A 26,703-nucleotide genomic window follows, 5' to 3' on the forward strand; every position below is an offset into this window, starting at 1 on the left:
GGTATACTTGGTAGTTACTCCAAATATTTGAATCTGAGAAAGGCTTCAGGCATGAAGCCTTTCTCATGTATCTGAAAGCACACAATTTTATGTATGGAATATTGGGTTTTCAACTTTGATGACCATTCGAGCCAAAACTTTCACTGGTTTGTTACTTATGCATTTATTGAGGCCACACCAAGCGAGGAGACTGGTGTTGAATTATTACCAAAAGTATCGCCAACCTTTATTATTTTCTAAAAGTTACTTTTAATTAGTTCATCAACACCAAGAAGGGAATCATCAAAGTTATAAGCTGTTTATAGAACCAATTGTCCAAATTAGGATTCATCAGAAAATAATAAGCAAACCAGACTAGATTGTTTATTTGAATTTTCAAGACTTTATTTGAACAAACTTTGTTTTCCAAAGAAAGAAAACAATAACATCACTTAGTGCATCCACACTGTTAGACATGTCCCCCACCCACCCAACCTCAAGAACTTAATTATGACTTTGTAGTATGTTTATGTTTCCTCAATGTTTTAATTAAAACTATTTTTGTTTTTGGAGTGCTTAGGCACTCCTATTGCTTCCTTACTATTCATTTTGATAGTTGCTTAAATTGATGGTTCGAAATATGCCAGTTGATGTACAAATGTATAGTTTCAAAATTGAACATAACCCCCCCCACCCACCCCAAACCAGTTGAGAATTTAACCGATAATACATCAGCTGGCAAATTACAACCATAGCTAAGAAACATAAATGATCAACCAAGGAAGAAATGTAACCTGTTTTTTACAAAAGGAGTTCACATGGCTAACAAAAAACTAGTCTCATGAAAACACGAATTAATTATTTGGTTTCTGCAAACTTGTCAAATAACCGTTGTGCTTTTTTTCATCTTACAAGAACTCTGAATATTTACCGAATCAAAGCGTTTTTGTTTCTTTTCAAACAAATCTAATTAAATTTGACTCCTTTATGGTTTACAGGTTGCATTTCTTACTTATAAAGAAGGTACAACATTGGTATTCATATACTGCATATAGAGTGCACAAGTTTGGACACAAAAAAAACATTATTTCATACTTGCAGCGTTTCAAAACAAGTTTCTTTATTTATTGTTTAACTCAATACAGTTTTTACATCAAGTGGACATTTAGATGAATGTTTCCTTGTATGCTTACCAAAATTTAAGGTTCAATTTGCAATAGCGTAACTACCAATGTTGTATCTTCTGTGAAGGCCGCATCTTATAGCTTGTTCTGTGACTTTAGAATCTCAATCTTGGAAAGTCCACAAAGAGTAAAAAATTACTAAGTGTTTTTGTCAAAAAATGACTAAGTACAAACATTGACTATGAGTTTCTGCTCAAAAAATTACTAAGTACAAACAATGGCTAGTGTTTTGGTCAAAAAAATGACTAAGTCCACAATAGGACACAGAAAGCCTATAATTACTAAGTGTTTTTGTCAAAAAATGACTAAGTCCAAAAATAGACTAAGTACAAACATTGACTATGAGTTTCTGCTCAAAAAATTACTAAGTACAAACAATGGCTAGTGTTTTGGTCAAAAAAATGACTAAGTCCACAATAGGACACAGAAAGCCTATAATTACTAAGTGTTTTTGTCAAAAAATGACTAAGTACAAACATTGACTATGAGTTTCAGCTCAAAAAATTACTAAGTACAAACAATGGCTAGTGATTTGGTCAAAAAATGACTAAGTCCACAATGGGACTCCATTTTATTGTTATTTAAAGTCACAACAAGCTATAAGACGATACCTTTAATAAGGGGCTGTATTCCATTTTGATGTACCTGGCTATATAATCTAATGGTAATTTGAATTTGACGCCTTGTATAAGTGTCATGTGCAAATTTCTAGTTGATTACATTGTTGGTGTACATTGCTATGGAATACAGTCTCTTCTGCACCCCTATAGGGGGTGCACTTGGTTGATCATGATTTTAAATATAGGGGGGGTAGGGCCAAACTTTTTACGCAGTTAATTTCGAACCGTACAACGGCACGAGAAATTTTTTTGGCTGACTTAGTCTATATAAAAAAGGCAATTTTTAAGGGATTTTTTTGATTTTTTTAAGCACCACTGAACTGTAGAAGCAGCAGAGTTGCGCAAACGTGTGTGCCAGTCGATGTGGCCAACTACTATCTAGAAAGTGAAGCGACTTAATGATCTAAGTATTAATGGAAGGAAAGCATTTTATTAAGTTAAATCAAGTTAATGTTTCATTGATAGTCTGTTTTACCAAAGTCCTGCTTTACATGATTGACAAACTAAAAAGATTGGTTTTTAAAAGTCCGAAGCCAAAAACAAACTAAAGATTTTTTTTGCAAAGTCCAAAACAAAGGTCGGAAAGGATTCTGTTGCCCGTTAAAATGTTTGATGAATCTGTATCAAGTGTACCATCGGACGTCTCCCCCTGTTCGGGCAAACACGTCGCTAAGTTCTTGGAGTAAAGTTTCAAGTTTGAATTTTGGTTGAAATGTAAAAGGACGCTTCCACTCCGTCACCGATTGAGTCCTGTACCATCAGAATAACGAAGACTTCAACCCAGATGATGATGCGCTGATCAGAGAAACAAGATTCCAACATGGCGGCTGAACTTCAACAATTTTGTGAATTTTTGTGACAAGCACAAAAAACAGAACTAAAATACGCATGTTCTTTTCAATATTAACAGCATACTCAGGAATGTATTGGTTTCACTTGCATAAGAAGTACTACACTTCTTCGTAAATTTTGTTTCAAATCAATCATAAGTTTTGGATTTGTTAAAATATCGCAACATTTTAACAGTGTGTGATTACACGTTTAAACGAAGTCAAATTTCAAAGTCAAAAGTGAGGTTGTACACAAACATCAGATTTGCATCTTCATTGCATTGAGTATCATTACAGGAGATATTGTAGATGACATTGGGTTTATGGAGGATAACTAGACTGAGAAAAAAAATCTTTAAAAAACCTAACCTATCTCTAAACAAATTCTAAACTCCTAAGTAAAACAAAGTTTCAAATCCTACGAAACTACAAATTGCTGATAAAGTCCCAACAAAGTATTGAACATCTAGTATCAACAACTACTCCTACTGATTAACTTCATGTAAATCTGCAAACCAACAACTGCATACTAATGATTTCGTACCAAACACAAACTACAGTGTTTTTGCATAAAAATAATTCTGACGTCGATGTCGGAAAATTAAGGTTTTATCAGTGATGATAAGATCACTGATAACTTGGTGTATTTTCCTTCTGGAAAGACACCTGTGATTCTGCAAACAGTGCCTGAATAAAGTAACAAGGTGACGTCTTATTTAGAATACCTATTCCTGCTGTGTCTTTTTGGCATAAAATTCATAACAAAATCGATCTAACAAGCGAATTGAGAAATAGTTAATTTAGCTATTTATTTAATAATTCTACACTAATACTGGACTAGTGTGTATGCTTCCTATAACTACCTAGCCATGTGAAAAATTACTATGTTTGTTCTGAGGTTATTTAACTGAATAAGTCTACACTAATACTGCTAATAATTACTTAGTTTGATCCATTGTACACTTCGCTGTTGTACATGTTGAGACATTCTCATGTTTACCATAAAAGAATTAAAATAATTGATGGACATCGCACACAAATTGTTTTGTTTCAAAGAGATCTTAACCAAACAAAAATACAATGGTTTATACTGACAAAAAACTAGTAGGTTGCACTTGTTCCCAACAGTTCTACAGGTTTAATATCTTAAACTTGCCTACTCTTTTTAGAACCTGTCAAAATATTAATGACCAAGTGTCTTTGTCGCTTTAACAGCCTAACTAACTCAGACTTCAACCTAAAGGATGATGTGCTGATCAGAGAAACAAGATTCAAACATTGCGGCTGAACAAATTTTGTAAGTTTTTGTAAACCGCCTGAGTGTCATCACCATGTTCAGCCGGAAAAGGGTTAACCAGTTGTAAAAACTGTTCACAATTATCAATAATTAATACCCTGAAGGATTGAAACACCTAATGCAGCTAAATTACTACATTTATGAAAAATGTATACAAATCATGCACACCACAGTGGCAGTATTTGTTAAAACAGCAATGTCTATTGGTCAACATAATTTGTAAATAATTTCCTCAACTGATTGTCGTTAACAAACCTACTGTAGAATCTGTCCTAAAGCTGACCACTCAAAACCTACAATGAACAACCTAGTTAATTGGTCACTGAAATAGACCAATAGTTAACATCATAGACTGAATATTGTCAACCAGTTCAACAGGGGTTTCAACTTAATCTGAAATCTCAACACTATTCTAACTTCCGAAGGAGTGTACATACAACCTACTGTGGCCGAGAATTAAACCAGTCACAACTACCTAATGCACAACAGCATCTTTCTAAGCGACGATGTTTCTTCTATAAAGGACCCTGTTAACTTCCTACACAATCCCAATGCCATCTTTGATATCTCCTTTTGATACAGTCAAAACTTCTTAACACAAGTGAAACCAATGTAAAAGCCTGAGTACCTGATTGAAATGTGAATAGCCATGTTCAGAATCTCGTTTCTCCGACCCTCGCACCAACATCTGGGTAGAAGTCTCCGTCATCCGTCAAGTTCAGAGGCTCCCTCAGATCAGAAGTGGATGTCCAGTGTAGAGAAGTTGCTCAAAAAGTAGACCCGTTTACACAGGAACAGTATAGAGAGACGGGTACCAACTTAGGATAACAAAATGATCAGGTAAAAAATGTGCAAAAAAAGTGCAATGGTCCTCAGTCCTTGACACTTTTGATACAGGCCCCCAAAGACTTCAACAGGCAACCAAATCCTTTCTTTCTTAGGTTTCGTTTTTTTGTCAGAGATCGAGAAAGTTGAAATAGTTTGTCAATCATGTAAGGTAGGACACCGGTAAGACAGACTACCAGCGCCACATTAACAAGATTTCACTTAATAAAATGCTTACCCAACCATTAACTCTTGGATCATTAGGTCGTCACACTTTCCAGATAGTAGTTGGCCACACCGACAGGCACACACGTTTGCACAACTCTGCTGCTTCTACAGTTCAGTGGTGCTTTCTATAGCATTTAATGAATGGTAACCAATTAATTTAAGACATAATTTTTTTAAATTATAAAAACAGCCAAGTACAACATTCACTATCCTTGAGTTGAAATAAAAGTTATCTTTGAAATTAGATTTTTTTGTATCAGCTGATGCAAAAAAAACTCAACAAAATTTAGAATTGTTAATTGTTACTGTCGCAGTATTCAAATGAAGTTTGTGACTTTTTCGTAAAAGGATTGTACTTTTAAATCAATTTTATTTTGAGTTTGGACAGGTGTGCATCACACTTATCCAAACATGTCATGCTACAAATGAATAAATTTGGAGAAATTGATGATGTACTCGTATTTCAATTTGAGTTTGGACAGGTGTGCATCACACTTATCCATACATGTCGTGCCAAAGAGATAAATTTAGTTCAAATGATGACGTACTTGTATGTCATGAAGATTGGTCCCAAGAATACAACTTTAGGATGTGTTCCGCTTGCATTAATTGTATTGAGTGCAAGTTGTACTTGGCTTCACAATCATCAAAGTATCAATATATAGAGCCGGAAGCACTCCCACAATTTGAGTCACAAGCAAATTTTACAGAATTTGTTTTCCTACTTCGATTTAAGATGTTCCAACTCTGGGAAAATCTAGAAAAGAAGAGTTTTTTAAAGCGAGCAAAGTGTTAAAAGCAGAAGGGGAAAAAAAACATTTGCCAAGAGAGTTTTGATTAAAAAAAAAGAGTAAAATTCCGTATTTTGGTAAGGAAAGACAAGCGTTCTAAAAACGTTGAAAAATGTATGCATTTTGTCAAAATAGCGTGAACTCGTAATGTGGGAATGCCTCGATAAAATGTATTAAGAAAATTTATGTAAAATACACAATTATTATGCAGTTGTGACCCAAACTACCAAAAAGAACAAATCTTTTCGCATTGTCGTATTTCCTGTCCCAAAATTAAGTTTAAAGCCAAAATTAAGAATAGCTTTGATTGACAAAAATTTATTTTGGGTGTGTTGCCAACACACAGAACGATGAGCAAAATGTTTCACGTAATGATTTGTCTTCTTCTTTTTGTCAAGTTGGATCACAGATGCAGTGAAATGCACAATCATGAATAAAATCCAGGCCTGATACTTCACAGAGGGTGCCTTTTACCAAGGAGGAAATGCTCTGGTGCCCTTGCCTTTTCAAAATCGAAGCATACAGGCCTGTAAGTCTATAGAAACAATTCAGAACACATGATTCAAGATTTATCATTCTGTTTTTGCTACAAACACCCCAGGTGGGAAGGGGGCAGATGTAAAATGGCGGCCATTTCTGACATACAGCTGCAAAGGTTTATAGTAACCTTACCCCACAGAGGAAGGGTAAGAGGTCACATGGCAGGCGGATTAATATAAAGTACCAGTCACTTCCCCCAGGTAGGAAGGGGCAAAGGTCATGTGTGTACATATGAACCTCAACATTTAGTTTGCTGTGACACAGTCCCTAGCAGAAAGGGATGAAAGTCATGTATGATGGTAGTAGTAAAACATTAATCCACTAAACTAAAACATTTAGTTTGCTGCGACACAATCCCTAGCAGAAAGGGATGAAAGTCATGTGTGATGGTAGTGGTACAACAGCAAGCCACTAAACTAAAACTTTACTAAGTTTGCTGTGACCCAATCCCTAGCAGAAAGGGATGAAAGTCACGTGTGATGGTAGTGGTACAACAGTAAGCCACTAAACTAAAACTTTACTAAGTTTGCTGTGACCCAATCCCTAGCAGAAAGGGATGAAAGTCACGTGTGATGGTAGTGGTACAACAGCAAGCCACTAAACTAAAACTTTACTAAGTTTGCTGTGACCCAATCCCTAGCAGAAAGGGATGAAAGTCACGTGTGATGGTAGTGGTACAACAGCAAGCCACTAAACTAAAACTTTACTAAGTTTGCTGTGACCCAATCCCTAGCAGAAAGGGATGAAAGTCATGTGTGATTGTAGTGGTACAACGGTAACCCACTAATGTAAAACTTTACTAAGTTTGCTGTGACCCAATCCTCTAGTGAAAAAGGGGATAGAGTTCATGCACCATGGTACAACAGTAAAGCCATTGATAGGGAAACCGTTGATAGGTCCCTAGTTTGCTGTGACACACACCCCTAGCAGAAAAAGGGCAGCTCAGTCATTTAAACAGGGCAAGTGCACCAAGGCATTCTCCTTGGTAAAGGGCACCTCTTTGGAGAAATTGCAAGAACATTTGCAACGTTGCCTCCTTAATGTATCAGGCTTGTCGTAGTAACAGTATCGAGGATGACATTTGTGCAATGACCAACTCTCAGGGAAAAAGAGAATTTAAGTCTTGTCACGACCAATAAGTTACAAAGTATGCAATGATCCTAACCAGAGCTTGTCCCAATTTCATGGCTCTGCTTACCCTAAGCACAGAATCGGCGCTTACGGAAGCAGAGAATTCTGTGCTTACGGCAAGCATATTTCACGGGTTAGCGGCAAATTTGGGCTGCGCATGTGTACTTCACGTTACTAGTATTCCACGCTTACAAGGCTAGCACAGAAATTAGGCAATTGCAATAGCGCAGAATTTGGCGGTAAGCAGAGCCATGAAAATGGGCCCTGGAAGGCTTTTATCATAGAAGGTGTGCACTCAAGTTTCTTGTTCGTTCTTTCAATCGATCAACCCACCCCAGGAGTAAGGGGAGTATCGATCAATAACAACAATTCATGAAGGTAAACAATTCAATTTTAGATAATCGTTTTTTGAAACTAGCTATACAGCATGAGTTATCACAAATTAATGTAAGCAACACTGACAGTTTTAAAACACCTTTACCACAGTTCGGCCATTTTGTCTGGTTCCTGTGTACCCATCAAAACCAGCTCGAAACTCTCAAAGTAAAAAAAAAAAGGAACCAGACTAAATTTGGATGTCAAGCCTCATTTTGTTTCTTGAGACAATCCTGATGGCACTGTCAGTGATAAAGGACCCTTATCTTATTTAAGTACCCATACTGGGATGGATGCTCGGCCTCCTCATCAGTAAGACATCTCTCTGGCATCAGATGGTCGTCGTCGTCGTCGGTGGTGATTTCAACTCCTTGTTCCAGTGAGCTCTTGCCTTGAGTTCCTCTCAGTGTAGACCGATCCGAAGATGTTGATTCTCTTCAGGAGTACTCAATCTCTTGATGCCTGTAAAACAAATAAATAAATAAATAAATAAATAAAAAATGACTTTTACATAAAAAGTGAACCTTTTACCCTAACCATCCTGGGGTCGATTTCACAAAGAGTTAGAAAGCTAAAATAAAACAGTGAAAGTTTCAGTAAAAAAGGGTCTACTGGTTCGATTTGCTGAGAACACAGAAAGAAGCAAAACCCTGTCACAGTAGCGATGAATCCATCCGAGGTAAAGATTTCGATAGGTTTGCTTTTGTTCTTAAACATTTCAAAAAAATTGACCAGGGGTTTCCTTACGGGTGGCGAACCCTTTGACACTGAATTTTTGCTCTTCTGTTTTCAGAGGTAAAATATAAAACCTTTGAAATAAAACGTACCTATTTGTATATCAAAATATTTGGAGGGTCAACGTTTCAATTTGAAGTGGCGCAATTTTCAATCAAACACAGTTAAAAAATTGGCCAGGGGTTTCCTTAAGGGCGGCGAACCCTTTGTCACTGAAATTTTGCTCTTCAGTTTTCAGAGTTAAAAATATAAAACCAAATATTTGGGGGCTTGTTCTTCAAGACTTACCAAATGATTAATCACCTCATATGAAGTGGCGCATTTTCAATTACAAAAATCGGCCTCCTCATCAGTAAGAAATCTCTCTTGCATCAGGTGGTGGTCGTCGTCGGTGGTGATTTCATCTCCTTGTTCCAGTGAGCTCTTGCCTGGAGTTCCTCTCAGTATAGATCGATCTGAATATGTTGCTTCGCTTCAAGAATACTCAATCTCTTGATGCCTGTAAATAAAATAAATAAAAAATCTAAAATTACATTTACATAAAAAATGAACCTTTGATAAGTGCATGCACTGGGTTCTTTTACATGCGTTCATTACACAACACATGGGACCAACAGCTTTACGTCCCATCTGAAGGACGAAGCAATGGTCAAGTGTCTTGCTTTAAAAGGACACTAGTGTCGTGGCTGGGGATTTGAACCCACACACGGTTGATCAGAAAAACCAGAGTTTGAATTCGGTGCTCGGCCACTACACTTCCAAGCACGATTTACACACAGCAGTGAATTTGTGCTTGTACTAATCCTTATAAAGCACTGAAATCCATCATTCAGTGACGCTCATGGCTCTTCAACAATGTTACCCCTGATACTAGGACATTTATTTCATTCATCAAACCAACTCAGCTCCCTTGGGAATAAACTCCTTTGCAGCCAGATATGTAGTGACCAAGCTAAAAAAATCACAAGAACCATCTCAACCCTCACAGGTACCTACTAACCCCTGTGCAATCTATGGAAACTGTATGATAAACCTAAAAGGCTCTACAAGCCTAAAGCCTGGTTCATACTTTCTGCGAATGCAAAGCAAATTTTGTTGTCATGAACTTGCAATGAATTACTCGCCACAGTTGAACTGTGTTCAACCCCTTCGGAAAATTCGCTAAGAAAACAGGGATGTGTCGCCAAAATTCACTTTGCATTTGCAGGAAGTATGAACCAGGCTTAAGTAGTGATTAACTTACTTGCATGATGGGCAGAAATAGAAGACGGTTTGTCCTTCATCAGCTAATCGTGTTTGCCTGGTGTGGAAATGAAGTCCATCGTGACTGAACTTGGCACATGCCCTGTCAATCTGAAACCAGACCAGATACAAAAATGAAATTAAGAAGTGATCAAAAATTACCAAGCATTGGAAAAACAAAAATATGTGATAATACGCCTAAAAGGTAGGGCCATAAGTTTTTTTCGGTTTTTTTTCCAATGATTTATGGACAAAATGTAGAAAGATGAAATACAACTCGGACAGTTTCAGCAAAATAGGTCTACTGGTTCGACTTGCTGAGAACACAGAAAGAAGCAGAACCCTATCAGAGTAGGGATGAATCCATCTAAGCAAAAGATTTTGATACATCAACAAAGGTTTGCTTTTTTAACATTTCAACTTTTAATTTGAAGTGGCGCAATTTTCAATCGAACACAGTTAAAAAATTGGCCAGGGGTTTCCTTACGGGTGGCGAACCCTTTGTCACTGAATTTTTGCTCTTCTGTTTTCAGAGTTAAAAATATAAAACCAAATATTTGGGGGCTTGTTCTTCAGGACTTACCAAATGTAAAATCACCTTATATGAAGTGGCGCATTTTCAATTAAAAAAATCGGCCTCCTCATCAGTAAGACATCTCTCTTGCATCAGGTGGTGGTCGTCGTCGGTGGTGATTTCATCTCCTTGTTCCAGTGAGCTCTTGCCTGGAGTTCCTCTCAGTATAGACCGATCTGAATATGTTGCTTCGCTTCAAGAATACTCGATCTCTTGATGCCTGTAAATAAAATAAATAAAAAATCTAAAATTACATTTACATAAAAAATGAACCTTTGATAAGTGCATGCACTGGGTTCTTTTACATGCGTTCGTTACACAACACATGGGACCAACAGCTTTACGTCCCATCTGAAGGACGAAGCAATGGTCAAGTGTCTTGCTTTAAAAGGACACTAGTGTCGTGGCTGGGGATTTGAACCCACACACGGTTGATCAGAAAAACCAGAGTTTGAATTCGGTGCTCAGCCACTACACTTCCAAGCACGATTTACACACAGCAGTGAATTTGTGCTTGTACTGATCCTTATATAGCACTGAAATCCATCATTCAGTGACGCTCATGGCTCTTCAACAATGTTACCCCTGATCACTAGGACATTTATTTCATTCATCAAACCAACTCAGCTCCCTTGGGAATAAACTCCTCTGCAGCCAGATATGTAGTGACCAAGCTAAATAAATCACAAGAACCATCTCAACCCTCACAGGTACCTACTAACCCCTGTGCAATCTATGGAAACTGTATGATAAACCTAAAAGGCTCTACAAGCCTAAAGCCTGGTTCATACTTTCTGCGAATGCAAAGCAAATTTTGTTGTCATGAACTTGCAATGAATTACTCGCCACAGTTGAACGTGTTCAGCCCCTTCGGAACATTCGCTAAGAAAACAGGGCTGTGTCGCCAAAATTCACTTTGCATTTGCAGGAAGTATGAATAAGGCTTAAGTAGTGATTAACTTACTTGCATGATGGGCAGAAATAGAAGACGGTTTGTCCTTCATCAGCTAATCGTGTTTGCCTGGTGTGGAAATGAAGTCCATCGTGACTGAACTTGGCACATGCCCTGTCAATCTGAAACCAGACCAGATACAAAAATGAAATTAAGAAGTGATCAAAAATTACCAAGCATTGGAAAAACAAAAATATGTGATAATACGCCTAAAAGGTAGAGCCATAAGTTTTTTTTTGGTTTTTTTTCCAATGATTTATGGACAAAATGTAGAAAGATGAAATACAACTCAGACAGTTTCAGCAAAATAGGTCTACTGGTTCGACTTGCTGAGAACACAGAAAGAAGCAGAACCCTATCAGAGTAGGGATGAATCCATCTAAGGAACAGATTTTGATACATCAACAAAGGTTTGCTTTTTTAACATTTCAACTTTTAATTTGAAGTGGCGCAATTTTCAATCGAACACAGTTAAAAAATTGGCCAGGGGTTTCCTTACGGGTGGCGAACCCTTTCTCACTGAATTTTTGCTCTTCTGTTTTCAGAGTTAAAAATATAAAACCAAATATTTGGGGGCTTGTTCTTCAAGACTTACCAAACGTAAAATCACCTTATATGAAGTGGCGCATTTTTCAAGTAAATAAATCGGGCTCCTCATCAGTAAGACATCTCTCTGGCATCAGGTGGTCGTCATCGTCGGTGGTGATTTCATCTCCTTGTTCCAGTGAGCTCTTGTCTGGAGTTTCTTTCAGTAAAGACTGATCTGAATATGTTGATTCTCTTCAAGAGTACTCAATCTCTTGATGCCTGTAAATAAAATAAATAAAAAAAATAAAATAGCATTTACATAAAAAATGAACCTTTGATAAGTGCATCCACTGGGTTCTTTACATGCGTTACACAACACATTGGACCAACAGCTTTACGTCCCATCTGAAGGACAAAGCAATGGTCAATTGTCTTGCTTTAAAAGGACACAAGTGTCGCGGCTGGGGATTTGAACCCACACTCTGCTGATCAGAAACACCAGAATTGAATTCGGTGCTTGGCCACTGCACTTCTGCCGACGATTTACACACATGTTATGTGAACAGTGAATTTCTGCTTGTACTAATCCTCATGTAGCACTGAAATCCGTGATTGAGTAATCTCGTGGCTCTTCAACAATGTTACCCCAACTCACTAGGACATTTAACTCTTTCATCAAACCAAATCAGCTCACTTGGGAGTAAACTGCCCCTGCAGCCAGATATGTAGTGACCAAGCTAAATAAATCACAAGAACCATCTCAACCCTCACAGGTACCTACTAACCCCTGTGCAATCTATGGAAACTGTATTTTAAACCTATAAGGGTCTACAAGCCTAAAGCCTGGTTCGTACTTCCTGCGAATGCGAAGCAAATTTTGTTGTCACAAACTTGCAATGAATAACTCGCAACAGTTGAACTGTGTTCAACCCCTTCGGAACATTCGCTAAGAAATCAGGGCTGTGTCGCTAAAATTCACTTTGCATTTGCAGGAAGTATGAACCAGGCTTAAGTAGTGATTAACTTACTTGCATGATGGGCAGAAATAGAAGACAGTTTGTCCTTCATCAGCTGATCGAGTTTGCCTGGTGTGGAAATGAATTCCATCCTGACCGAACTTGGCACATGTTCTGTCAATCTGAAACCAGACCAGATACAAAAATGAAATTAAGAAGTGATCAAAAATTACCAAGCATTGGAAAAACAAAAATATGTGATAATACGCCTAAAAGGTAGGGCCATAATGGACAAAACATAGAAAGATGAAATAAAACTGTGAAAGTTTCGGCAAAATAGGTCTACTGGTTCCACTTTCAAAGAAAACAGAAAGAAGCAAAACCCTGTCACAGTAGCGATGAATCCATCCGAGGTAAAGATTTCGATACATCAACAAACAAGGTTTGCTTTTTTCCAAAGATTTAAAAAAAATTGGCCAGGGGTTTCCTTACGGGTGGCGAACCCTTTGTCACCAATTTTTGTTCCTCTGTTTTCACAAGTATAAAACCTCTGAAATAAAACGAACCGATTTGTAAATCAAAATATTTGGGGGTTTACGTTATTTTTCAAAATTTACCAAATGTCAACTTTTAATTTGAAGTAAACAATTTTTCAATCAAACACAGTTAAAAAATTGGCCAGGGGTTTCCTTATGGGTGGCGAACCCATTGTTACTGATTTATGCTCCTCTGTTTTCACAATTAAAAATTAAATAAAACCTCTGAAAAAAAGCGAACCAATTTGTATATCAAAATATTTGGGGGGGGGGGGTTTAAGTTATTTTTTCAAAATTTACCATGTGGACTTTTAATTAAGTAGACATTTTTTCAATCAAACACAGTTAAAAAATTGACCAGGGGTTTCCTTACGGGTGGCGAACCCACTGTCACTGATTTTTGCTCCTCTGTTTTCACAATTAAAATATAAAACCTCTGAAATAAAACGAACCTATTTGAATATCAAAATATTTGGGGTTTACGTTACCAAATGTCAACTTTTAATTTGAAGTAGACAAATTTCCAATGAAACGCGGTTGAAAAATTGGCCAGGGGTTTTTTAACGGGTGACGAACCCATTGTCACTGATTTTTGCTCCTCTGTTGTCACAATGAAAATATAAAACCTCTGAAATAAAACAAACCTATGTGTACATCAAAACATTTAGGGGGTTTACGTTATTTTTCAAAAGTTACCAAATGTCAACTTTTAATTTGAAGCAGACAAATTTTCAATCAAACACAGATAAAAATTGGCCAGGGGTTTCCTTACGGGTGGCGAACCCATTGTCACTGATTTATGCTCCTCTGTTTTCACAATTAAAATTAAATAAAACGTCTAAAAAAAAGCGAACCAATTTGTATATCAAATATTTGGGGGGGGGGTGGTTTACGTTATTTTTCAAAATTTACCAAAAGTGTCAACTTTTAATTTGAAGTAGACAAATTTTCAATCAAACACAGATAAAAAATTGGCCAGGGGTTTCCTTATGGGTGGCGAACCCATTGTCACTGATTTTTGCTCCTCTGTTTTCACAATTAAAATATAAAACCTCTGAAATAAAACGAACCAATTTGAATATCAAAATATTTGGGGGTTTACGTTATTTTTTGAAAATTTACCAAATGTCAACCATTAATTTGAAGTAGACAAATTTCCAATCAAACACAGTTAAAAAATTGGCCAGGGGTTTCCTTATGGGTGGCGAACCCATTGTCACTGATTTATGCTCCTCTGTTTTCACAATTAAAAATTAAATAAAACGTCTGAAAAAAAGCGAACCAATTTGTATATCAAAATATTTGGGGGGGGGGGGGTTTAAGTTATTTTTCAAAATTTACCAAATGTGGACTTTTAATTTGAAGTAGACATTTTTTCAATCAAACACAGTTAAAAAATTGACCAGGGGTTTCCTTACGGGTGGCGAACCCACTGTCACTGATTTTTGCTCCTCTGTTTTCACAATTAAAATATAAAACCTCTGAAATAAAACGAACCTATTTGAATATCAAAATATTAGGGGTTTACGTTACCAAATGTCAACTTTTAATTTGAAGTAGACAAATTTCCAATGAAACGCGGTTAAAAAATTGGCCAGGGGTTTTTTAACGGGTGACGAACCCATTGTCACTGATTTTTGCTCCTGTTTTCACAATGAAAATATAAAACCTCTGAAATAAAACAAACCTATGTGTACATCAAAACATTTAGGGGGTTTACGTTATTTTTCAAGTTACCAAATGTCAACTTTTAATTTGAAGCAGACAAATTTTCAATCAAACACAGATAAAAAATTGGCCAGGGGTTTCCTTACGGGTGGCGAACCCATTGTCACTGATTTGTGCTCCTCTGTTTTCACAATTAAAATTAAATAAAACGTCTAAAAAAAAGCGAACCAATTTGTATATCAAAATATTTGGGGGGGGGGTTTACATTATTTTTCAAAATTTACCAAAAATGTCAACTTTTAATTTGAAGTAGACAAATTTTCAATCAAACACAAATAAAAAATTGGCCAGGGGTTTCCTTATGGGTGGCGAACCCATTGTCACTGATTTTTGCTCCTCTGTTTTCACAATTAAAATATAAAACCTCTGAAATAAAACGAACCAATTTGAATATCAAAATATTTGGGGGTTTACGTTATTTTTTGAAAATTTTCCAAATGTCAACTATTAATTTGAAGTAGACAAATTTCCAATCAAACACAGTTACAAAATTGGCCAGGGATTTCCTTATGGGTGGCGAACCCATTGTCACTGATTTTTGCTCCTCTGTTTTCACAATCAAAATTAAATAAAACCTCTGAAAAAAAACCAAACCAATTTATATATCAAAATATTTTGGGGGTTTACGTTATTTTTCAAAATTTACCAAATGTGGACTTTTAATTTGAAGTAGACAAATTTTCAATCAAACACAGTTAAAAAATTTGCCAGGAGTTTCCTTTTGGGTGGCAAACCCTTTGTCACTGAATTTTATATGAAATAAATCACCTTATAAATTTCAAGTATTGTGCATCTTTTTTTCATAAACCAATTTTAAAAATGGCTTTGGGTAGTGAACCCTTTTCTGTACATTTCTTTTTATTCATTCAGAGTTAAATATAAATAATGAAACCTCTCAAAGAAAAAAACAAAAACAATTTTTTGGTGGTTATAGTATAGACAATTAAACAACAATAAAGTACGAGCATTTCTGTATGCAATCATCAAGATAACAACCTAAACAATTTGGACATTTCCTAAGATAAAACTCCAGTTTCACTCACCAGTGGTCCTTCAACATCCTTGGGAGAGTTGAGACACAGGTATAAATGATAGACCACACCATGTATAATGCAGCTGTAATGAGAAGGAAGACAAAGAGTGACTTTTCATTCATTCAAAAAGCTGTCTGTGCTTATGGTAGTGATACATGTATTAATATTAATAATCTTTTTGCACACAGCCATGTACATACTGGTACCCTGTGCGAGCTTCGTGGTTCCGTGTATGTTTTGTACACAAATCACGGATCGTACCCGCCCTCTCGTGACGCATTCTCGTAAAACGAGGTCGGGTAATTTCAATTATTGTTGGCAGAGGAGTAACACGTACAGTAGATAGGAAGTCTTTATTTTCTCTATTTTCTCTATCATTTTTAACAATTTTTGAGATTGCGGAGTTGATTCTCTGGTCGATAGCATACACATTGATATATCAAAGGACACATAGAGCCTAATTTTGGCGAGATTAAAAAAAAAAGAGATTTCTGATTCCAAAATTCATTGAACCATGGGTCCTTGAACGCGTGACAGATGACCCTCTATGAGGTTATGGGAGACGATAGCCGGTCAAAACCGAAATAGTTCTAGGAGTAGGCCTAGTACAGTAGTACTATCCTATAAAAAAAAAAATTGTATACTAAAAAAAAATATTCAACATTTTTTGTTAACAGCAAATTACCAGACACAGGTCATTTATATCATCAGAATCAAAGTCATTGAGCTTAATTCGCATTAATGTATTTAATATCATTAATATTCAAAGTCTGTTGCGATCATGCATCAGCCTCCTCCCCCACCGCCTCCTTGGCCACGTCCCGACCCCGCCTACCCCTTTTATAAATAACGCACAAGTCAAGGGGGCTGTCACGCAGACAAGTTTACAAGCTCCGGTTTCCACAATAAGTATATATATTCCAAACTTACTTTTTGCATTTACTTTGTCAGGACATGTCTTGCACTTCATAACTACCGTTCTTTTTTCAGAAAACGGTAAAATGGAGCCCCATTGCGGGCAAAATTCTCTCGAAGAAGCAACTCACACCTTTCCGTCCATGTTTTAGAGAAATTCTGATCCCGCATGCGTTTCTGAATGGGACGCACGTGATTTATCAAGCCTGACTTCTTCCGTACATTCAGCGTTGAATTTGGTTTAGGGTACCTGACTAGGTATTTAAATAAAAACCGCGCCCTCTGTCGGCGGATTGTAGGATCTCCCGCGCAAAGTTAATGAGTTGTATTGATTAATTGATGCACTTGCTGGATGATTTTGATTAATCCTGGTTAAAGCGCAATAGGATCAACAATTAAATTAAATAAACAAACCACACCACATCACTATCTAAGAGAGAAATCCCTTCCAAATACTTCTAAATAAAAATCGCTTTAAATTTGTTTAAAATAATCCCTAGAACATTATAAAAGTTGTCACTCACAAATATGCAAAAAAAATCAAAGAAATAATGCTATAACATGATTTTGTTTAATCATGATAATGCTGGAAAATAGTTTTTGCCCCTCGCTATTGTTATCCTTTACGTGTGTCCTCAATGCATTTTGTTATTTTTAACCATAGGGTGAGTTTACGTTATAAACAACCAGGAGGGGCTTAAAAAGTTATGTTTTAGTTGCTGCTGGGGGATTAGCGAATTGTTTTTGGTTTGAAGATTTTGCTTTTAGACTCGCTTGCAACTCACGGATATCCTGGCATTTGGCGATAGCAACTAACGCCTAAAATCAAGCAATAAAGTTTTGTCACAAACTTTCATCCTGCCGCCGCTGCGCCTCTTGAATTTCACCGACGTGTGTAGCAAATTTTCCCAAATTTTTAAAGGCACTATTGGTAACTTACTCACAATAATTGTGAAAAACGGTTCCCTCTGAAGTAACGTAGTTTTCGAGAAAGAAGTAATTTTCCACGAACTTGATTTCGAGACCTCGAAGCATCTGAAAGCACACAATTTTATGTGACTAGGGGAGTTTTTTTGTTATTTGATGCATAATGTTGAGATACACCAGTGAGCAGACGGGTTTTGACTGTACCTTTTCTAGGACAAAATGACACAATGTCCACAGATTTACATTAGACTTACACAGTTTGAAGATAATGATGGTAGAAAAGATTCCTGAAAATAATTTGCTGAGGTGCTTGTTACCTGGATTTTCTTTTCAAAAGTAAGCATAAAAACTCGCTAGGCACAGACAAATTTGCTTAACAGAAACTTGTTACCAGCCAAAATTCTGTATTCATTGCTTTAACTGCTGCACCAAAAATGTTTGCTTAAGAAAAACAAAATGCTTAGCAGTATTTTCTGCTTAACAGCCTTATGAAATTAGGCCCTGGGCAGTCTGGGATAAGCTACAATAAAAAGTCCAAGGTAATTGTAAAAAAAATGTATGTACACATTTTTTTATTAAAAGAAAGCTGAAGCTCTTACATTGTTTACATAATTATTGTTGACATGTTATTGGTGAAGTATTCTCATGTGTATTATGTGTGTGTTTTTCCATAGAATAAATGGCAAGACTAGCTACCGCAAGATCACCGAAGGCGATCTACATCTACATCTCTATGCTGTTACTCGTCAATGCCTTTCATCAGCTAAAAGGAAAAGAGTTCCATCACACATTTCAAAAGTCATCTTTTAAAAAGGTAGTACCAGATGAGTGTTTAATACTGGGTTAAAGGCAGTGGACACTAGTCAAATTCTAGCCTTCACAGTTGGTGTATCTCAACATTATGCATAAAATAACTAACCAGTGAAAATATGAGCTCAATCTGTCATCCAAAGTTGCGAGATAATAATGAAAAAAGAAAACACCCTTGTCACACAAAGTTGTGTGCATTTATATGGTTGATTTCGAGACCTCAAGTTCTAAATCTGAGGTCTCAAAATCAAATTCGTGGAAAATTACTTCTTTCTCGAAAACTATGGCACTTCAGAGGAAGCGGTTTCTCACAATGTTGTATATTATCAACCTCTCCCCATTACTCGTCACCAAGAAAAGTTTTACGCTAATAATTATTTTGAGTAATTACCAATAGTGTCCACTGCCTTTAAGGTCACCAGCATTTGTTCTAATGTCACAACTTGTATTTCTGTTGGGCTCCTTAAAGTATCAAGTAAGGTTCAGCAATTTGGTACAATCGACTAAAAAAAAAATTAAAAAATAAACTTGTGATTTTCTTTTACAGTGATTTTTATTGTTTTAGACCAACATTTTATAAAATTGCTGAACTTACCCATTTTGACTATTCCAGTTTTGGACCAATATTTGATACAACTTCTAGACTTTTGCACTTGTTGATCAATTTTTTTATTAAATAAAACTGTTTATTGTCATGTAGATAATTGTTTTTGTCCTTAAATGCATGTATTCATGGTTATATTTGTGTGTGTTTTCCTGCAGTTTATGTACAGCTTCATGTGAGATCACCAATCAACCAATGATGAAAGTTCCAACACCCATCTCAAAAGACGTCTTTACAAAGAATATACTTCAGAAAAGGTGCAGCTCTGAGGGCTGGGGCTGGAAGCGGGCTGCTTGAAAACTCTTACTTATTAAATTTTGGTTGAAAATGCAAAAAGACTATAACACTACAGATAATATAGCCTAGCTAAAAAAAAAACACTGCTATAGCCTTGAAAAAACAAGGCTATATCTTGCAAACTAATCAACTTTTGCTTGAAAATGTAACAAGGCAATAGCCTAACAAACTTATCAAATTTTGCTTGAAAATGCTACTTATCAAATTTTGCTTCTGCGTACTTGTCAAATTTTGCTTGAAAATGCTACTTATCAAATTTTGCTTCTGCGTACTTGTCAAATTTTGCTTGAAAATGCTACTTATCAAATTTTGCTTCTGCGTACTTGTCAAATTTTGCTTGAAAATGCTACTTATCAAATTTTGCTTCTGCGTACTTATCAAATTTTGCTTGAAAATGCAACAAGGCCTTGCAAACTTATCAAATTTTGCTTGAAAATGCAACAAGGCCTTGCAAACATATCAAATTTTGCTTGAAAATGCAACAAGGCTTTAGCCTTGTGTACTTATCAAATTTTGCTTCTGCATACTTAAGAAAAGTTGCTCGAAAATGCTACAAGGCTTTAGCCTTGCGTACTTGTCAAATTTTGCTCGAAAATGCTACAAGGCTATAGCCTTACAAACTTATCAAATTTTGCTTGAAAATGCAACAAGGCCTTGCAAAGTTATCAAATTTTGCTTGAAAATGCAACAAGGCCTTGCAAACTTATCAAATTTTGCTTGAAAATGCAACAAGGCTTTAGCCTTGTGTACTTATCAAATTTTGCTTCTGCATACTTTAGAAAAGTTGCTCGAAAATGCTACAAGGCTTTAGCCTTGCGTACTTGTCAAATTTTGCTTGAAAATGCTACAAGGCTATAGCCTTGTGTACTTATCAAATTTTGCTTCTGCGTACTTAACAAAAGTTGCTCGAAAATGCTACAATGCTTTAGCCTTGCGTACTTGTCAAATTTTGCTCGAAAATGCTACAACGCTATATAGCCTTGCGTACTTGTCAAATTTTGCTCGAAATTGCTACAAGGCTATAGCCTTGCGTACTTATCAAATTTTGTTTCTGCGTTATTGACAAAAGTTGCTCGAAAATGCTACAAGGCTTTAGCCTTGCATACTTATCAAATTTTGCTTCTGCGTATTTAGCAAATTGTGCTTGAAAATGCTACAAGGCTTTAGCCTTGCGTACTTGTCAAATTTTGCTTGAAAATGCTACAAGGCTATAATAGCCTTGTGTACTTATCAAATTTTGTTTCTGCGTTATTAACAAAAGTTGCTCGAAAATGCTACAAGGCTTTAGCCTCGCATACTTATCAAATTTTGCTTGAAAATGAACTTGTCAAACTTTGCTTGAAAATTCTACAAGGCTATAGCCTTGTGTACTTATCAAATTTTGCTTCTGCGTACTAAGCAAAAGTGGCTCGAAAATGCTACAAGGCTTTAGCCTTGCGTACTTTTCAAATTTTGCTTGAAAATGCTACAAGGCTATAGCCTTGTGTACTTATCAAATTTTGCTTCTGCGTACTTAACAAAAGTTGCTCGAAAATGCTACAAGGAGTTAGCCTTGCGTACTTGTCAAATTTTGCTCGAAAATGCTACAATGCTTTAGCCTTGCGTACTTGTCAAATTTTGCTTGAAAATGAACTTGTCAAATTTTGCTTGAAAATGCCACAAGGCTATAGCCTTGTGTACTTATCAAATTTTGCTTCTGCGTACTTATCACATTTTGCCTTGTGTATTTATCTGATTGTGTTATTTTGTTTGTACAAGAATAAAGCCTGATGCTATTTACGGGCAAGTCAACCATTAGTTGACTTGCTTAAACTCGTAACTATACGTCTTATTATTTGACTCGTCTACTTGGCTGCCATTTTTTCCCACAATGCAACAAATTTGGTGTGTATTAATTTAATAGGAGTTTCCTTGCGCAAAAAGACTTGCTAAAAGCGACTTAAATACACACCCAATTGTATTGTTGGCAAAAATGGCAGTCTGAGGGTCCATCGTATCCTGGTGGAACCCTCCCCCACCCTATGGGGACTTACCATTGGTCCCTACAGGGTGGGGGAGGGTTCCACCAGGATAAGATGGGCCCTCAATACTTAATAAGGGAGGGGGGTAGGGTTGAGGCAAATAAAACACAAGATACAAGGAGAGTCATGTCCAATTTTTTATTAAAAAATTTGGCAAAAAAAAAGGCAGAGTTGCGCAAACACCTGTGCCTGTCGGTGGACCCCCTCGGCCACCTGGAACTTGTGATGACTTACTAGCCACAATTGCAATGCTTGATATGTTCTCTGTTCAGTGGAATTCATTTAGATGAACCATAGTGGTCTACTACAACGATGTACTGTCTTACAAGAACCAACGAGCTAGACGCAATTTTGCGCTGTTTTCGACGCAGTAGTCATGAGCAGAAGGGAGTTGTTGCTTGCTTAAATGAGTGATGCCCCCAAGGGCCTAAGATTTCACCGATTGTTGTTTCGCAACCAAGCTGCACTGGTGGTGCTAAGAGTTGTCGATGCTTGTTCCAATGGGATCCTAACTCGACAGATGATGACGACTTCTATCTAGATGACGATGTGCTGGCTGGAGAAACATGTTCTACAATGGTCATAATTTCCCCCTTGCTTTTCATGGGGCTGCAATTTGGTTGTCCGAATGTAGTCAATAAACAGAATGACTACGCAAGAGAACTTGTTTTAGCGGACGCGGACTTTGATTCAAAACAAAGTCCACTTTAAAGTGTGTAAAACAAGCTATCAAAACATTGATGAAAAAGTCTGACGTATCACCAAAAAGACTTAATAATTGCCAATAAATACCAAAGATGACATTGAATTGATATAAGATCTTACTATGTAAGAAGCTACAACTACATCGGACCTTAACAAGACCAGACATTTCAACTTGACTAGATTTATCAAGACGGGAAGAAAGAACTTGGTTTCATCCTAAAAAGTAACTAATTCGAAGTGGTTTTGGATAAATACTAAGATTCTTAAATGTGGTGGATGAGCTTACAAGTGAAAAAACAGTTTCCTTGACTGACCCTCGAGATACTAGCAAATATGACAAGGGGTAAGTCCAGCAAATTTTGCTTGATTTGGGTAAAAAACTGAGAAAGTAACGAGGGCCAAGTTCAAAATTTTAGTTGAAAAAATCGCAATGGGCAAGTCTAGCAAAATTGGTATGATTTTGGTCAAAAACTGAAATAGAAATGAGGGGTACCGGTAAGTTCAGAATTTTGGTTGAAAAAAATCGCAAGGGGCAAGTCCAGCAAATTTTGTATGATTTTGGTCTAACACTGAAAAAGTAACAAGGGGTAAGTTAAGAATTTTTGTAGAAAAAATTGCAAGGGCGTGTCCAGCAAACTTGGAATGTAATCATAATTTTTGGTCAAAAACTGAAAAAGTAACAAGGGTAAAATTTGAATTTTCGTTGAAAAAATCGCAAGGGGCAAGTCCAGCAAATTTGGTATGATTTTGGTCAAAAACTGAAAAAGTAAAAAGGGGTAAAATTAGAATTTTCGTAGAAAAAATCACAAGGGGCAAGTCCAGCAAATTTTGGTACGATTTTGGTCAAAAACTGAAAAAGTAACAAGGGGTAAAATTTGAATTTGCGCAGAAAAAATTTCAAGGGGAAAGTCCAGCAAATTTGGTATGATTTTGGTCAAAAACTGAAAAAGTAACAAGGGGTAATATTAGAATTTTCATAGAAAAAATCACAAGGGGCAAGTCCAGCAAATTTGGTATGATTTTGGTCAAACAGTGGCAAAGGGTAAGTTCAGAATTTTGGTCGGAAAAATCGCAAGGGGTAAGTCCAGAAAATTTGGTTGGATTTTAGTCAAAAAGTAATAAGGGGTAAGCTGAGAATTTTGTTCAGATTTTGGTCGAAATTATCAAAGGGGGCAAGTAAAGCAAATTTGGTTTGAAGCAAATTTGGTGAAATTTTGGTAAAAAACTGAAAAAGTAACAGGGGGCAAGCCAAGCATTTTCGTAGGACTTCGGTTCATGGAAATGGGGGAAAACCCACAGGGGGGAGGGGACTTGTGGTTAAAATTTGTTTGAAAGACCAACCTAAAGAAAGTCTTGTATCAGATTGGTTTTTACAAAACCCTAAAAATGTACCACGCCTGTCTGGGATATTTTTGCGAATAATTACTACAAAAAAGTCTAAATGGAATGAAGGTACCTACTTGTTTGAGTGACCTTTGAATAACCTTTGACATTTTGGGGGACTTTTGTTTGACCTTTGACCAAGAATAGGAGATTTGGAGTCTACTTGCTTTTGTTGAATGAAAGTAAAAACAATAATGTTTTGGAACACTTAACGAATTTCATGCCAGATGGGCCTACATGCAAGTGTTTTTTGCATAAGTTTTTAATATGCCCCTTCGCAAAAATGAATTTCCTCCCTGGTAGGACCTGAATTGAATGCCACATGACAGGGGAAAAGTGGATCTGAAAATGTACGTGTTGAATAATTATTCAAGGTATTGTTTGGAGACTAGTATGAACCACAACATTAAGAAAAAAACTTGTCTATTTTGTTATGGCATTCAGGTTATGAACTTTGTTCTTGCCCCAGTGAAGGGCATTTCTATGAAGAAAATTTGAATTTGTATTTAAACTTTGCAAAGGCCATCACCGCAAAAACACAGGGCACTATGACAATTGCTGTTGGCGCCAAGAGTTATTTCCAGGCCTTGCTGTTTTTGTGTAAATTTTAAAGAAAATTAATGTTGTGTTCATGGCATTTCGTGCCTTGAACTTTGTTCTTGAAGGGGCATATAATTTTCCTCTAGGAAGGGCAACTTCTTTGAGGAAAATGTTTAATTTGTATTTGAACTTTGCAAAGGGCACCACAGCAAATGTACATTGCACCATGGCAATTGCTGTGGGTGCCAGGGGTTATTTCCAGACCTTGCTTGTCTGTGTGTAAATTTCAATAAAATGAATGTTGCCCAGGCCTTGAACTTTGTTCTTGAAGGGGCACAGTAATTTCCTCAGTGAGGGGCATTTCTATGAAGAAAATTTGAATTTGTATTTAAACTTTGCAAAGGGCATCACCGCAAAAACAATTGCTGTTGGCGTCAGGAGTTATTTCCAGGCCTTGCTGTTTTTGTGTAAATTTTAAACAAAATTAATGTTGTGTTCATGGCATTTCGTGCCTTGAACTTTGTTCTTGAAGGGGCATATAATTTTCCTCTAGGAAGGGCAACTTCTTGGAGGAAAATGTTTATTTGTATTTGAACTTTGCAAAGGGCACCACAGCAAAAGCACCGGGCACCATGGCAACTGCTGTGGGTGCCAGGGGTAACTTTGAGGCCTTGGATTTTTGTAAAAAATAACTTTTCTTGACAAACAAAACAGTTTTTTGAGCTAAAAAATGAAAGTGTTTTTAGACAGTTTTTTGTTGAAATTGATTTTGAAACTAACTAGAATGTGGCAAGAATAATGTTTTCCTTGATTTGCGGAAATCATTTGTTGGGAGAAAACAAGGCTCAAAAATCTTGTTAAAAACAAAGAAACGGTTCTAGTCTATAAATGTTAAGTTCCGTTTTCAAAATCGTATCCTCAGACATCATTTGAAGTAGCAAGGTTTTAAGCTACTACAGCCTAGTATAAATTGGAATAAATTATCTTGCTCCAGGTTATTTTAGTTGGGATTCTTAAGAGATAAAACTGAAAAATAAAATCTCCAATAATTTGCCCTTGACCATGACTAGACCCTTAAACCTTGACTTCGACTTGACCTTTGACCTCTACTAAAACTAACCAATTCTAAACAAATATGAATTATAGCAGTCCAATGTCATCTTTGGTATTAAGAGGCAATAAAAATGAGGTTTGTCTTACAGAAAAATTGTAGAGGCTAAGTTGCATGACCAAGCAGAACATGTTTCTTCAGCCCTCACATCATCAACTGGATAGAAGTCGTCAACATCCACCAAGTCCAGATTCCATTGGCTCAAACGAAGACATCTCTCGGCACCTTTGGTGATCTCATAAGATCCCCAGTACACACCTGTTTACTCAAAAACAAAAGAATGACGTGACCAACAAAGGGCTAAATTATAAGGGGCCCTCATCCCGACGTCTTGGGAGATCGATCAACACGTTTTAGGGACCAACGACTCGCTCCCAGCTCAGACAATGTGAGTGGTTCCAAAAAATGCTTGTTCTAGCTCGTCAAATCTTGTAAGGCATTACACCAGTGAAGCAGAACACTAGTGGTGCATCTAAGTGAATTTCACTGAACAGAGAACATACCTCCCATTGCACCCGGCAAGCAGGATCACCACTTGTTCCAGGCAGCCGAGGGGGTCCACCGACAGGCACAGGTGTTTGCACAACTCTGCCAGTTTTTCAATGGGTTTGGATGAGGCCCTAACATTATCAAAACGAGTTGCTCCTACACAATGAAGCCAAAATGAAATGTTTTGGAAAAAACTCAAAAATATAAAAAAATAAAAAGGAACTTTAAATATTGATGAAAAAATCAGGTGGTTTTGCCTTGAAGCTCTGAAAGATATTCATGACATCATGCAGAGCCAACAAATATTTGTAAATAAATTTAAAAATAAAACAAATTGCTGATGAAAAAAGTTACGTTTTTAAACACCTGTGAAAGAGTTTGTTGTGATCTTAACAAACTTGTGGTTTTTAAAAAAATTTGCCTTGGAAATTTTGGGAACAAAAAATGATAGCTTCACAAGCAATCATTTTATGGAAGACGCTATAGGTATTCAAACACTAACTGTGAAATAGTTGTTAACATTCATTGAACTAAATAAACGTTGGTGGGATTTCCCATTTTTTTTCTTTCAAAGCCTTGGTAATTTCTGGAACAAAAATGATGGCTTCACTTGCAAGAGTAGGCATCATTTTATGAGTGAATAATTTGTAAATGGCTTCATTTTTGGTAGGAGCAACTCGTATTTACATAAAATTACAGATAATAAGGATGATTCAGAATTAGATAGTGGTCTAACTTACTACACCCAAAACAAAAATGAAATTCAAACATGAAGGAAAAAGATAAGTGATGTCTATTTGAAAATTTGCATTGTTA

The 26,703-nt window shown here is 36.6% G+C and overlaps 1 long non-coding RNA gene across 2 annotated transcripts; it reads right to left on the bottom strand.

The window, feature by feature from the left end:
• Positions 1 to 689: 689 nt before the first annotated feature.
• LOC139951608 (uncharacterized) lies at positions 690 to 17,145 on the bottom strand. Of its 2 annotated transcripts, XR_011787808.1 has the most exons (9): positions 17,016 to 17,145; positions 16,095 to 16,167; positions 12,860 to 12,969; positions 11,899 to 12,110; positions 11,316 to 11,425; positions 10,361 to 10,571; positions 9,779 to 9,888; positions 8,824 to 9,034; positions 690 to 8,262 (listed from the first exon to the last, which is right to left on the bottom strand). It is a non-coding gene; the product is annotated as an uncharacterized lncRNA (long non-coding RNA). The 2 variants fall into 2 exon arrangements; XR_011787809.1 differs by lacking the exon at positions 8,824 to 9,034.
• Positions 17,146 to 26,703: the final 9,558 nt, after the last annotated feature.

The sequence above is a fragment of the Asterias amurensis genome, chromosome 19, assembly GCF_032118995.1.
Source record: "Asterias amurensis chromosome 19, ASM3211899v1".
Taxonomy (NCBI): domain Eukaryota; kingdom Metazoa; phylum Echinodermata; class Asteroidea; order Forcipulatida; family Asteriidae; genus Asterias; species Asterias amurensis.